The 15,949-nt window shown below is 37.7% G+C and overlaps 1 pseudogene; it reads right to left on the bottom strand.

The window, feature by feature from the left end:
• LOC128119336 (vomeronasal type-2 receptor 116-like) overlaps nt 1–10,965 on the bottom strand; it is a 65,897-nt pseudogene extending 54,932 nt beyond the window's left edge.
• Between the last annotated feature and the right edge of the window lie 4,984 nt (nt 10,966–15,949).

Below are 15,949 nucleotides of genomic sequence, written 5' to 3' on the forward strand. Positions count from 1 at the left end.
CATACTATAAACCAAATGGACCTAATTAATGATACTTACAGAAAATTTCATAAAACACAAAAGAATATATATTGTTCTCATCACCTAATGGAGCTTTCACCAAATTTACCAACATGCTCAGTAACAAAGCAAATCTCAACAGATGCAAGAAAATTGAAATAACTCCCTGAATCCTATCTGACCACCATGGATTAAAGGTGAATACCAACAACAGAAACAAAAAATGCTTATGAACTCATGAAAACTGAGTATCTCTCTACTAAATGAAAAATGGGTCGAGACAGAAATAAAGAAAGAAATTAAGGGCATTCTAGAATTCAATGAAAGTGAATATACAATGCAGCCACACTTATTGAACACACTGAAAGTGGGGCTAAGAGAAATGTTCTTAGCACTGAGTGCCTACATAAAACAAAAAAAAATGCTAAGATCTCATACCAGCAACTTAAGAGAACACCTGACAGCTCTAAAAGAATAAGAGGTAATCACATCCAATCACATCCAGTAGACTGCAAAAAGTGAGTGAACTAAGAGCTAAAATCAATGAAACAAAGAGTTGGTTCTTTTGGAAAATAAAAAAGATAGGCAACCATTATCCACACTAAATAAAAGACCAAGAAAGTGCATCTAAATTTTAAAAAAGCAGAAGGAAAGGAGGGACACAACAACAGACACTGAGAAAATTGTGAGAATCATAGGTACATATTTTAAAAACCTAAACTCCACAAAATTTGAAAACCTAATAGAAATGGATAATGTTTTCAGTAGATATTACATACCAAAGTTGAATCAAGATCACATAAAAAATTTCAATAGACCTACAACCCCTCAGGAAAAAGAACCAGTAAATATAAGTCTCAAAACAAAACAAACAAACAAACAACAAACCCAGGGCCAGAAGGGTTTAGTACAGAATTCTACCAGAATTTCAAAGAAGAGTTAATGCCAATACTTCTCAAATGACTCCACACAATAGAAACAGAAGGAACATTGCCCAAGTCATTCATTGCCAATTCGTCACAGTTACTCTAATACCCAAATGCCATAAACATTTGACAAAAAATTAGAATTACAGACCAATTTCTCTTATGAACATGGATTCAAAAAATATGCAAGCTGAATATGAAAACACAAAAAAGATCATCTATCATGATCAAATATGCTTCATCCTAGAGATACAGGGATGGTTCAATATATGAAAATCAAATGTAATCCACTATATAATCAAACTGAAACCAATAACATACAACAATTGCACTGCATTTAGAAAAGGCCTCTGACATTTGTCAACACAAATTCATTATAAAAGTCCTAGAAAGAGTAGGGATACAGGGGATACATCTAAACACAATAAAGACCATTTAAATCAAGCCAGTAACCAACATCAAATTAAATGGAGAGAAACACAAAGCACTTCCAGTAAAATCATTAATGAGACAAAGTTGTCTACTCTCTCCATATCTATTCAATATAGTACTTCAATTTTTAGGTAGAGCAATAAGACAACTGGAGGAGATTAAAGGGAAAAGGAAGAAGTCAAAGTATCATTATTTGCAGATGATATGATCATATACATAAATGACTTAAAAATTCACCAAGAAATTCCCATAGCTGATAAACACTTTCAGAAAAGTGGCTGGATACAAGAGCAATGAAAATAAATAAATAGCCTCCTATACACAAATGGCAAAAATGGACATATAAAGAAATTAGTGAAATAACACATTTCATAATGGCCTCAAATAATATAAAATATCATGGTCAAAGCCTAACTGCCAAGGGCCATGGGAATATATAGCAGGTGATTACTAGTGTTCAACATGTCGATCTACCAGATGAATAATTCTCTGATGGGGAGACCCACTTGGCAAAGCCATGGAGTTACTGACTGTAAATGACTGGTTGCTTATGTCTGTAATTTCACTCCTGTGCCACTACATTTCTTCCATAATAACTGTCATGGGTATTCTTCCCACTGGTTTGTGTATTTATCTCATGAAAATATTCCATGTTGGGTACACATATAGGTGTGGGTGGTCAGGAAGATGACTTCTGCTTAAACTGTATAATTCTGATGAAGAGAAATAATACTAGAATATTTTTCATAGTTGATACAGGAAAGTAACAGTATTTTCAGTCTCAAGTACAGCTAATTTTAGACTTCAGATCAAATTCAAACAGACTAGCTGCCCCTGCGGAGAATACACAAAGACAAATTCCCAGGTACTTTTTGCTGAATCAAGGTCAGAAATGAAGCAACTTTGGTAGATATAATCCCACACAGTAATTGACTTTCTGCACATACCCCTACCACTCAAGGTTCAACCAACTAACTGTTGCTGTTTTTGTTTTTTGTTTTTTTCAAAGCTACACAGGGTTTCTCTGCGTAGTTTTGGAGCCTGTCCTGGAACTCATTCTATAGACCATCCTGGCCTCAAACTCAGAGATCCACCTACCTCTGCCTCCCAAGTGCTGGGAATAAAGGCATGCACCACCACACCTGGCTCTGTTATTGTTAAGTCCTGAATTTCAATGGCACTTTCTATCTGGGTAAGAGCTACATGCACAGACAAGTATCACCTATTGGTCATTCAATGTCACCTCCCTAGCCTGAGTAAAACTGGGTGACTTATCATGTATTATAAGAATGGGTCAGACCCTGAAAATGTAATATATAATTGTCCAGAGTTTGGCTCTAGTGAGTGTGTGTGTGTGTGTGTGTGTGTGTGTGTGTGTGTGTGTGTGTGTGTGTTGGGGGGTGGGGAGTTCTGGGTAGAGCTATGTAGAGAGTTTCTGTGTAAAAAGCTGAGCAGAGTAAGTGAGTGTGTGGGAGTCTGTGGAAGTGTGTATGTGTGTGTGTGTGTGTGTGTGTGTGTGTGTGTGTGTGTGTGTAGAGGGAGCTGAGGAGAGCAGATGAGTAGCTAGGCAGGAGAGAGAGCAAGAAAGATTTTCAGAGAGGATTTTTTAAGATGAAGTAAAAGAGAAAGTTACCATCAGAATGCATGAGTGCTTTTCTCCTATTACCCTTCAGATAGAAAAAGTCTAGCCCCCACTGCATTCATGGATTTTTTTGCATATGCTGCTTCTGCCTATATGGTGGCCTTCCAGATAGCAATACCTAACCAAGCAAGGGAAAGATGTATGATAAAAAAAAAAATTTCCGCCGGGCGGTGGTGGCGCACGCCTTTAATCCCAGCACTTGGGAGGCAGAGCCAGGCGGATCTCTGTGAGTTCGAGGCCAGCCTGGACTACCAAGTGAGTTCCAGGAAAGGCGCAAAGCTACACAGAGAAACCCTGTCTCAAAAAAAAAAAAAAAAAAAAAATTTCAAGTCATTGAAGAAAGTAGTTGAATAAGATATTAGAAGATAAAAAAGATCTCCCATGCTCATGGATCAGTTGAATTAATGTAGTAAAAATGGCCACCATACCAAAAGGAATATACATATCTTCAATAAAATCTCCATTAAAATGCCAATGCAACTCTGCACAGATCTTGAAATGACAATTCACAACTTCATATAAATAACAGGGTAAATAAAACAATCTTGAACATTAATGTATGGTCTACCATTCATAATTTCAAGTTGTATTACAGAACTATATAGCGTTCTGTATGGCATGCAATTGGCACAAAAAATGACATATTGTTTAATGGAATTGAATTAAAGCTTGAGATATAAATCCACACATATAGACACATGATTTTTTGATACAGAAGTCAAAAATACACATTTTAAAAAAGACAGCATCTGGAACCAATGTTTCTGACCAAACTACATGTCTCCATGTAGATAAATATATATAAATTACCATCCATTACCCTGTACAAAAGTCAACCCCAAGTTGATCAAATACTTCAACATAAAACCATGTACACTGAACCTGATCAAAGGGAAAATAGGAAATATTCATGAATGCATTGGTATTGGACATGATCTTCTGAATATAAGAACATTAATAGTTCTGGAACTAAGATTAACATTTAATAAATGAGAACTCATGAGACTGAAAAGCTTCTATAAGTCAAAGGACACAGTAAATCAGACAAAACAGCAGCCTACAGATTGGGAAAATATTTTTACCAACTCCACATCCAATAGTGGAATAATATAGTAAATATATAAACAACATAACAAAGTAAAGTTCAAAAAAACCAAATAATCCAGTCATAAAATGAGGTGTGATCTAAACAGAGAATCTCAATAGAAAAATCTCAAATTGATGAGAAATACTTAATTAAAGGTTCAACATCCTTAGCCATCAGGGAAATGCAAATCAAAACTACTTTGAGATTCCATCCTCCACCATTGAATGGTTAAGTTCAATAACACAAGTCACAGTTCATGCTGGAAAGGATGGAACAAGAGGAATACTCCTCCATTACTGGTGGAAGTGTAAACTCATATAGCCACTATGGAAAATAATGGCATGGTTTCTCAGATAACTGGGAACTTTTCTACCTCAAGATCCAGCTATACTATTCTTGAACATAAACAAAAAGGACACTCCATCCTATTACCAGGACAATTGCTCATCTATGTTCATTGTGGCTTTATTCACAATAGCCAAAAACTAGAAACAACCTAGATGACCCTTACCCAAAGAATAGATAAAGAAAATGCTGTTTATTTACACAATGAGTATTACTCAGGAGCTAGAGAGATGTATTAATGGTTAAAAGCACTGGCTCCTCTTCCAGAGGACATGGATTCTACTTCCAGCACCACATGGTAGTTCACAGCCATCTGTAACACTAGGAAATTCCAACATCTTCTGGGTTCCAAGGCCATTATACAGACATGCATCTAAACACATAAAAGAGTAAAGTTTAAAAGGTTCAGCTGGAGAGATGACTCAGCAGTTAAAGGGTATGTTCACAACAAAAATTGTAAGAGTATTATTCAGGTATTTTTTAAAAAGATATCAAAGATGGGTGGTGGTAATACAAGCTTTTAGTCCCAGCACTCAGGATGCAGAAGCAGGCAGATCTCTGAGTTAGAGCCCAGCCTAATCTAAAGAGTAAATTCTAGGAGAGCCATGGCTACACAGAGAAACCCTGTCTGGAAAATAAAAACAAAGAAAAAGAAAAGGAAAAAGAAAAATTACATCATGGATTTACAGGCAAGTGGGTAGAACTAGAAAATATCATTCTAAATGAGGTAACCCAAACCTAGAAAGACAAATATAACATGTATTCACTTATAAATGGATATTATCTGTTAAGAAAATTATAACAAAACTATAATAAATAGACCCTGAGAAGTTTGAAGAGATTAAGGGGGTGGAGGGATTTTCCTGGGAGGGAGAAATAAATTTTATGGATAGACTGGGTGTGGGTGGGGATAAGTGTGGGGTGATCAGATTGGGAGGAGATGAGGTAAATGGAGATAGTGTGGGGAGAGAAGGCTTGAATTGGAAAGATATTGGGGGATAATATGGAAACTAAGTGCAGTGGAAACTTCATGTAATCTATGAAGGTAATCCTAATGAGGACTCCTAGTAATGGAAGATACTGAGTCTCAACTGGCCATCTCTTATAGACAGGTAAGGTGTTTGCCAATTGAGTTGTGGGCCAAAAACATCCCATGGAAATCACGAAATGTAATCCAGACTGATGCTAAGATAAAAGGATGATATCCACAAATTGACAGTGGGGCTCCTTTGCCAAGGACAACACCACACAACTCATTGAACAGACAGAAACCAAGCTGGCACTTACATGAAGTCCTTACCACTATGTTCCAGTCTCTGATATAGAAAGGTACTCTGGAGGCTACCAACAGAGATATGTGGATATCAACCCAGCTTCAAGACCTTTTACCTACGATCTATTCTCTCTGCAAAATATGTTAAGGCAATGGTGGCACTGATCTTGTGAGAGTTATCAAGCAATGTATGGTTTGACTTAAGGCCCACTGAGAAGGAACCCAGACAGGACACTGCTTATATAACCAAGAACTAGATACTGGATAGCCCAGAGGCCTGGGGAAAAAAATTGGTCAAAAAAATCAATATGGTAATTCCTAATGATAGTCTGCTAAACTTGTAGATTAGTGCCTTATCCAATCATCATCAGAGAGGCTTCCTCCAGCAGTAGATGGGAACTGATGCAGAGACCCACAGTTAGACATTATGCGGAGAGAGAGTCTAAATTGGAGGTCTCCATCAAATCCCTCCCATCAAATCTCAGGGATCCTGTGGAAGAGGAAGCAGAAAGTTTCTAAGAGTCAGAGGGTATGGGAGACACCAGGAGAGCAAAGACCCTCTGAATCAACAAAGCTAAGGATCATTTGGATTCACAGAACCTGAAGTAGTAAGCATAGGGCCTAGATTGTTTGCACCAGGCCCTCAGCACATATATTTTTGCTATTGGCTTAGTATTTGTATGGGAATCCTAACTATGAAAACAAGTGAGTCTCTGATGCTTGAACCTGCTCTTAGGATTCTTTTTCTCCTGTTGGGTTGTCCTGTCCACTGTACATATGCTAGTTTTGCTTCATCTTATTATATCTAATTTTGTTATGTTTGATTGCTACCTCTTAGAATCTTGATCTTTTCTAGTGAGAAACAGAAAGGGAGTAGATCTGGACTTGAGAAGAGGTGTTGAGAACCTGGGAGGAGTAGAGGAAGGGGAAAGTATAATCAGGATATATTTTATGAGAAAAGAATCCATTTTCTCCTTCTTTAGAAGAATTATTTATTTACTTTTATTTTTAAGTGCATTGGTGTTTGGCCTGAATATATGTCTGTGTGAATGTGTTGGATCCTCTGGAACTGGAGTTACAAACAGCTGTGAGCCACCCTGTGGGTGTTGGGAATTGAACTTGGTTCCTCTGGAAGAGCTGCCAGTACTCTTAACTGATGAGCCATCTATTTTCAATAAAAGAAAAAAAATTACATAATTTAATTTTAAAAAGACAGAAAGAGTAATAAAAATTCTTTAACTGAAAATAAACAAAAACAAAAATCTAAAAACAACATGTACAAAACCCACATTCAGGCACATATGGATTGACAGAAGAATTATAGCACACTTCCAAAGAAGAATTACAGGTAATACTTCTCAATGTGTTTTTACAAAATAGAAACAGAATAATACTCAAAGTCATTCTGTGGAGCCCAAATTACTTTAACATCCAAAGCAAATAAAGACACAACAACAGGAATAGAAAAATAAACACAGACCAACATCCCTGATGAATATAAATGTAAAAATTCTCAATAAAATACTAGTAAACCATGTACAGGAACATATCAAGGTCATTCTCCATAATCAAGTTAGCTTTGTTCCAGAATGCAACATCAGTTCAACATACATAAGTCAATAAAAAAACCACATAAATGGATATAAATGTGAAAATTAGATGATCTTTTCAACAGATGAGGAAAAAGCCTTTGGCAAAAATCTAATGAAAGGCCCCAGCATACTTGCTTAGCCTAACGCCATTTTGAGCAAGGCCTGAAAAGTACGGGGAAAGTTCAGTTAGAGGACATGGGCACAGGAACAAACAGGGTATCTGCGGTCGGCCACCTGGCCCCAGAACAGGGAACTAAAAGGTCAGAAAAACAACTTGTACCCTAGATAAGAGCCAAGTCAGCAGGCGTGTCGAGCTCGGGGAAAAACCACGAACTGTCCTGAGTTTGAACCTGGCCTCATATGAATCGTCCAATCAGAACCCTGTAAACCATGCTTCTTGCTTCTGTACCCGCCCTTCTGCTGCCCGACCCTATAAAAACCCTCCACTCCAGCCCGTTGGCGCGCCAGTCTCTTGAGCCTCTGGAGTGACTGTGTCGCCCCGGGTACCCGTGTTCCTGAATAAAGCCTCTTGCTGTTTGCATCTGACTTGTGGTCCCGGTGTGATCTCTGGGCGATGGTCTCTCTAGAGGGAAGACTACCTTCGGGGGTCTTTCACTAACAATTTCATGATAAAGTCCTAAATGAAGTAGGGCTTGAAGATATAAACAATTTATTTTCTAAAAAAGAAACCATTATCAGAATATGTTGTATGAAAAAAATCTACTTTCAATAAAAGATAAATTCAATTGACTACTAAATTAATGCCAGCAATTTCTGAAATTCATTACCTGTCAGGAATGTGCAAATAAAAATCACTTATCATCATAAGCCAGCTTTTAAAGCAAGTATAAAACTGAGAAAAAATTGGAAGAATGTTGAGGATCAGAAAACGCTATATCCTGTTTGTGAGAACATAAATTGCAACAATGCCTCTCCCCCAATGAATAAATATAATTTAAAAGTAAACATGTAAACATTGATGTCCTTCTTTCCACTTCTCCAGGTTCTCTACAGTAAATTATATATATCAACAGCATATGCAGAAGTCAAACTATATGATAGGCTCATACTGATTTTAAGAAGCTACAAAGTCTAACAAACACAAATTGGACATTGTATTAGGAGTAAACAGTTTTTTTCTTTCTATAGAATACACTTTTGTGTAAACTAGAAAGTATAGAATATAAATTGTTGAAAAGGAAATGTTTATTTTTAAAATAATGCAAGATAAATGGAAGAGTGTAAGAGAAATCCACAAGAGTTTGTTTAAGGGGTTTCAGGAAATTATTAGGATATGAAATGGGTTAATACACTCATGAATACAGGATATGGTAAATCCTGTTGCAGAGTCCTTGGAAAACTGGGAACCGATCACAAGCTGCTTCATGCTGCCTGACCCATTCTTTACCACCCAAGAGAGAGCGTGATCCCCCTGTCTCTTCCCTTCTATGAGGTCACATAGGCAGACAAGACACACCACCTCTATCGGGCCAGATAGCCCAAGGTCATTGGTGGAGCAAATACCCACTACAGAAGAGGATAAGACAATTTTTAAATGGATTTCCATATGCATACAATGTGAATATTGTTAGCAATTAACAATACATGGAATAATTTCATTGTCCAAAGGTTTCCATGCACTTTCTTGCCACATCTAACATTAAGGTTGCAAATTATGCTTTGAAAATGTACTATTCTACTGAATAAAACATTCAATAATGATTTATACTTAATAAATTATTGGAAAATTGGAAGTGGATTCTTTTCTATCTTAGATTCAACTACGCATTTGTGGAGAAAGCAAACAGCTGGGGCACATTGGTGTATGGGGTAGTGAGACTGAAAAGCAAAATGAAAACACCCAAGTACATTCTCTGCTACCAAGGTAAATGAACTTCCCTCTAGCAACAATTGTGCCTAGAGATCTTGAAAAGAGTTTATTCCTGAGAATATTTAATGCCTCCCAGGACTGTACTAGAGCTACAATTTTGTATCTCAGTGGATGTTTTGGAAATTTCCTGTTCTGACCAATTGTGTTAGATTGAAAAAAATACTCCATATAGCATTCTATTTCTAGTTATTTCACTCAGCTATCTTTCACAAAGTACTAAGTTGTAACAAACTGGCTTTTAGAAGAATGTTCTAATTTTAGTTAAGACAGAATAACTCCTGTCTATTCTTTTAAAAAATTTACTACTACTGACACCGGAATCATCATGGAATTCAGATTCTAACCATCCATTCCATACCAGAGTATATTTTCTCTTTCTCCATGAAAAAACACCTTTATAAGTGTTTAAATATCCACATATGCCCTCGATGAAATAAATTATTCCTCACTATAGCTATCATGAACCACAGGTCTCTGAAATCTGTCTAATCAGTCTTACAAGAATTACCCCAGATATCTCTGATAACCTTATTAATTTGTTAGTAGTTACAATAAATTTCAGTAATAGATACCAGAAATAAAAGTGCTACAAGTAAACAATAATATGAAATTCAACCTCAGAAAATGTTGAAATCAACTTAACATGGAACCTTAGGGAAGTGTTAGAATGAATAAAGTTAAGCATACAAATACCTTATCACTTAAATATAAGAGGAAGAAAAGTCTTCTAAAACTGGAAAGATGCTCCAGTTTATAACCGTGTTCCATGCTAACAAATATTGGGCTATAACTGTCAGTCTAGCATCCAATCAGGGATTTCAGTGATTGCTGCTTCCAATAATACTCTATTCATGCACAGGCAAAAACAGAATGCTGTGATTCTAGTGAATTTACTCTTAAGCATCTACAAATCAGACTTTCTGTTGCAAAACTGCACTGAGTGTCTTTATTACCTGCAGAAATGAATATGTCCAAGCAAAACAAATAAATTTCAGAAATAAAAATATCTCACAATTGCCAGCTCTCTTTCTCCTTCTGAGATTGCTGCTCCAGATGCTTAAACTATTGCATAGCATGAAGTAAAAGTATAAATTTCACAGAAATGTATAAGTGGACCCTATAGAATTAAGCCTGCTGTTATATATGAACAGAAGTAGCAGTGGTTTCTCAGATGAAAATGGGACATGTGATTAAAGGGACATAATCATCTACTGGACATCTGAGGACAGAAATTTTGCTGTAAACTCTCATAACAAATCTTAGAAAATTGGCTCATATTATGCTTTAGTGTATATCACATGATCCTATGCAATTACATCCCATACTAGGGAAGGATGGGCATGCTACAGTAAGTTGAAAACATTAATCTTTGAAAAGCAATTGGTGAAATGAAGGAATGTCAAAAAATCTGTCCTTCATTAATTTATAAAACTAATCAGTAGTGAAAGAAATGCATTAAGAACTGTTCTATGGAATTGGGAAAGAATTCAGAAGAAAAGCTACAACAGGCGTTGATGAATTCATCATCATATCCTTAATACCTAGTACAAAAAAATGAGTAAATATAAGAAGGTACTCACATTCTGACATTCTGATAATGACCTGTGGCTTTGATTTGTCTTTGCCAAGAATAAAAAGGGAGCAGTGCAGCAATCATGACATCCCCCTCTTGGAATAGATTTGATTTCTTCATCAAAGCACATGAAATAGGGTCATAAGAATACATAAGCTGAGGAAATAGCAAGATAAGGCAGATAAAAACCATCAGAAACATCATTAATAAGTATTAAAAGACCTAAGCCTTCGTGGAGGTTGAGTTGGTGGCTGCAATTTTGGGATGTTTGGGTACCTGGTAAGTTTATATGTATATGTGAGCATATTTTATGTTGACTGGGATGCCCAATTGAACGCCACCCCCTGTCAATTGTGTCTCTACTTAGATTGCTAAAATCCTCTAGAGGAGTGTGGAATACTTTCCACCCTGGGGCTCTGCATCTGAGGAACTTGTTCAAAACAGAATCAGAAGTTGAAAAATATGATTGAGGATTGTTATTCTCATTCCCAGGTGTCATGTTATATTCAAGACCACATAGAATAAGGCTGAAGAAAATATCTCTCTTCATTAGGGCAGTTTTTCTAAAACCAGTCCAAAGAAACTATAGCATGAAAATATTTCAAGATGATTTTAAATGATGATGCCTTTTAGATAGTAGATGAAAGAATGAAAGTAGGCCCTTGCACATTAGGGCTCAATCAAAGTTATTAGTGTATCACATCTATCCAGATCATTCAGTCATGTATAAAGTGGAGCAGCTACACTCAATCAGTGTCCAGTGGAGTCAAGGAACTTTTTTTTTTAAAACACATTCAAATCTGAGTACCAAACTCATCTAAAAATATCAATAGACATGTATGTGTTTTGTCTTGTTTGGGAAGTTCATATTGATTAGAAATTTCAAGTCAGTTACCCCAGGTCAATATGTAAGTCAACTCTCCTGATTGTTTCCTGAAATTTGGCTTTTTGATTGTGGTTGCAATGTGTATTTCTCCTTCATGAATCCAAGGATCAATATTTGTCATGATCATTCTCTACAGCCACATCACAGTGGTTAAGTATGTATTATTTTCTTTTTTCTTATATTAAAATAGATTTTTTATACAATATATCTAGATTACAATTTACTGTACCTGACCTACTCCAAGATTTGCCACACCTCTCTATCCACCTAAACCCATACTTTATCTTTCTCCTCTCTCACATTAGAAAATACACACATATCTGGGGAATAATGATAAAAATAAAAGAAAGTACAGTAAGATTTAACAAAACTGAACTAATTAGAATTTGACAATACAAACAGAAGTTAAAAACAACCCATATAGAGGGGCCAGAAGAAAGCATGGCCAGGCCTGTGGAAGAGACACATGAGGAGAAGGGAGAAAAAGGGGAGGAGGAGAGAGCAGAAGAGAGGGGAGGAGTCTGTGTTCAGCTTTTTAAGAATTTCCCTGCACATGCGCATGTGGACTTATGGAGCTACGCCACACATGAGCAGATTGCATGACCATGCCGTGTGCATGACGTAATCATGCAGCACATGGATGACATAAGACATAAGACCCCTTACTTAGCTACTGAACTGTACATGTGCGGTCATATAGCTGGAGGAGTGGCTGGAATCCTACCATTCCCGACTTTTTGCTTATTATAAAAAAGTGGGTGAACAGGAATAGGGATGTCATTTCTCCTAAAAGACTGCTTCCAGCTGACTTGGTAGGCATTGGTTGACTCTTGGCAAGGGTAGGGAAGGGGGCTTCTGAAGTAGACAGCCATCCTGGTGTTGTCTGCTGCTTTGGGAATTGTCTGACAAAGTGCTGTCCAGGTGGATTCAAGCTGGTTCCAGAAGTCACTGACCTGTCCAGGTGGATTCTCTCAAGATTGGAAAATTTTTGAACATATTAAAATGCAGCAATGAGAAAATTAAAGTTAATAAGCCCACCCTTCACTGATTGGGAACAGTAAGACCTCATCTCAGGGATGGACAGACCAGGTTCCTAGCGCCTAGGCCCCTGGGGGCACATTCTGTGCCTCTCCCTCAATCCATTGGAGTCCCAGGGATTAGCCAGCTGCCTCTTCCCTTGCCCCCTCACCAAGAAAACAGCCCCCTGTGACACCAGCAATCACCAGAGTCATAAGCCCATCCTGCACTGACTAGTAACAGGTAAGACCCCATCTCCAGTCCGGGCAGATGAAGTCCCTAGCTCCTAGGCCCCAGGGGCACATTCTCTTCCCCCAACCCCTCACGAAGAAAACATGTCCCACCCTGTACAGATTGAGAATAGCTGCTCCCTGAGACAGAGCTCACTGGTGCCCATTGGACTAAGGTCTGTTCCCTGAGACACAGAATCCATCAGCATTGATTGGACCAAGAGCCCGGATTAGACCAAGAATATCAATCAGACCAAAAGAGGCTCCCTCAGACAAAGACACCACTTGCATGGAGTGAAGGAAGAGATGTGTAGACACCAGTGCAAAAATACTGTCAACAACATAAAGACCAATATGGCAGCATAAGAACCTAGTGGTGCTACATTAGCAATACCTGAACATCTCAAAGCAGAAGAAGCAGAAGAAATGGACCTTAAAATGACTTTAAGAAGATCATAGAGGTCTTTAAAGAGGAAATGAAAATTTCCCTTAAAGAAATTGAAGAAAAGACAAACAAACATTGGAAGAAATCAATAAATCCCTTAAAGAAAGCCAAGAAAAAGCAATTAAACAGGTGAATGAAACAGTCCAAGATTTGAAAACTGAAATAGAGACAATAAGGAAGACACAAACTGAGGGAATGCTGGAAATGGAAGATCTGAGTAAACAAACAGGAACTACAGATGCAAGCATAACCAACAGAATGCAAGAGATGGAAGGGAGAATTTCTGGCATTGAAGATATAATAGGGGAAATAGATTCATCAGTCAAGGAAAACACTAAAGCCATAAAAGTCATAACACAAAATGCCCAGGGAACTTGGGACACCATGAAAAGACCAAACCTAAGAATAATAGGGATAGAAGAAAGAGAGGTGTAGCTGGAAGTTTTTCTGTGTCCCACCAGTTCCTGCAGCCACACAAACCCAATTAAACATACAGAGGCTTATATTACTTACAAACTATATAGTCTATGGGCAGCCTCATGCTAGCTAGTTCTTATATCTTAAATTAACGCATTTCTATAAATCTATACTTTGCCACATGGCTTGTGGCTTACCAATACCATTACATCTTGCTTTTCCTGGTGGTGGCTCACAGCATCTGCCTTGCCTCTCCTTTCTCTTCCTGTTTATCTGTTTGGATTTCCCACCTGCCTCTAAGCTGCCTTGCCATAGGCCAAATGACTTTATTTATCAACCAACACATATTCACAGCATATAAAAAGATATCCACAGCAGAGAAGAATATCAACTCAAAGGCACAGAAAATATATTCAACAAAATCATGGAAGAAAACTTTCCCAACCGAAAGAAGGAAATGACTATGAAGGTACAAGAAGCTTCCAGAACACCAAATAGACCTGACCCCAAAAAAAGTCTCCTTGCCACATAATAATCAAACCACTAAACATACAGGATAAATGCTGTGGGCTGTTCTCTATGCTGTGAATGTGTTGCTCTGATTGGTTAACAAATAAAATGCTGATTAGCCTGTAGCCAGGCAGAAAGTATAAGTGGGATAAGCAGAGAAGAGAATTCTGAGAGCAGGAAGGCTGAGTCAGAGAGATGCTGCCAGCCACTGCCATGAGAAGATGTTAAGACACCAGTAAGCCATGAGCTACATGGCAACTTACAGATTAATAGAAATGGGTTGATTTAAGATATAAGAACAGTTAGCAAGAAGCCTGCCATGGCCATACAGTTTATAAGTAACATAAGTCTCTGTGTTTTCACTTGGCTGGGTTTGAGCAGCTGCGGGACTGGCAGGTGAGAGAGATTTGTCCTGACCCTGGGCCAGGCAGGACCAGGAAAATGCTAGCAACAAATGGCACCCAATGGCTCGAGTTTCCACCTAAAACCTGAGAAAGAAGATTCTAAAACAGAGCTAAAACAGCTTCCTAGTTGTCTCTCTCAAGTTATTCACAGCCTGCTTGCTTGAGCTACTATATGGTGGGTTTGTGGCTTGCATACTAGACCTGCAGTATGGCGGGAATGAGCTGTCTGCAAGCAGCACATTATACTGCTGTGTGGTGGATTTAGTCTTTGCTAGTACAAAAAAAGAAAAAAGGTTTCTGGACTACAAGCTGCTTTGATAGAACTGCTTCTGATAGTTGATGGTACACATGGCTCCAGACCCAGAGTTGGCAGTAAACTGTACCACCACCATGTTGGAAAGCCAGCAGCCACAGAGGCCGTTTCAGTCTTACAAATGCTGCAGTTTAAAGCAATAGGCACAATAAGACAGATTCAGATAAAATAGTTTACAATATGTGTAAAAGTGTATGTAGGCTTGCAAGAGAGACAAAAAGAAATATATACAGTTACATAGAGAAATAGTTTTAAAAAATAAAGTCTTTAAAGAGACAGTAAAGGTAGTATAAAAAATAAGCCACATAAAGAAGGATATTACACAGAGAATCTGGATTGTGCTGTCTTTGGGATTTTTAACTGCAGAAAAACATTTGATCACAAAAGATGTTGAGTTAAGCCAATATGTATATTTTAAAGATATCTTGATTTCAAAATTTGGATCTAAGTATATGTTGCTTTGGAAAGGAGGCTCTGCTTTTGTTTCCACAGAAAGCAAGAGGCTATGGATTTGTTCCAGATTAAGATACATCAGGTTTGACCAGTCAAGACCCCCTGAAAGGTCTCTGATGAAACCATGGCCCAGATGATCCAACATCCAGAATGATTTCAAGGCAACTGGCTCAGATGATATACCCTCACGGTCTACTCCATAATCCTAAAATTTTCTTTGTGTCCCCATAAGATATGGCGCCCTCCTCCAGCAGGAAGTAGTAAGAGAAGCTATGCTGAAATTCCCAAATATACCAAGCTGGCTTTGGAGATGGAACTGGCTCACTCCTTCACTAAACCCAAGCATATTACTAAAAGAAAAGGTTAAGAGATTCTTTTGTCCCATACCAGAAGAGCCCTCTGGTGTGGGACAGAGAAAAACCAATATTTTTATTTAAATCAGGTTGATTATAAATGCGATCTCTTTCTAAAGAAGAAAAGGGGATATCATATAGATATGATAGGATGAAAGGG

This window comes from Peromyscus californicus, unplaced genomic scaffold (genome assembly GCF_007827085.1).
Source record: "Peromyscus californicus insignis strain IS unplaced genomic scaffold, ASM782708v3 Scaffold_23__1_contigs__length_62951481, whole genome shotgun sequence".
In the NCBI taxonomy this organism is placed as follows: Eukaryota; Metazoa; Chordata; class Mammalia; order Rodentia; family Cricetidae; genus Peromyscus; species Peromyscus californicus.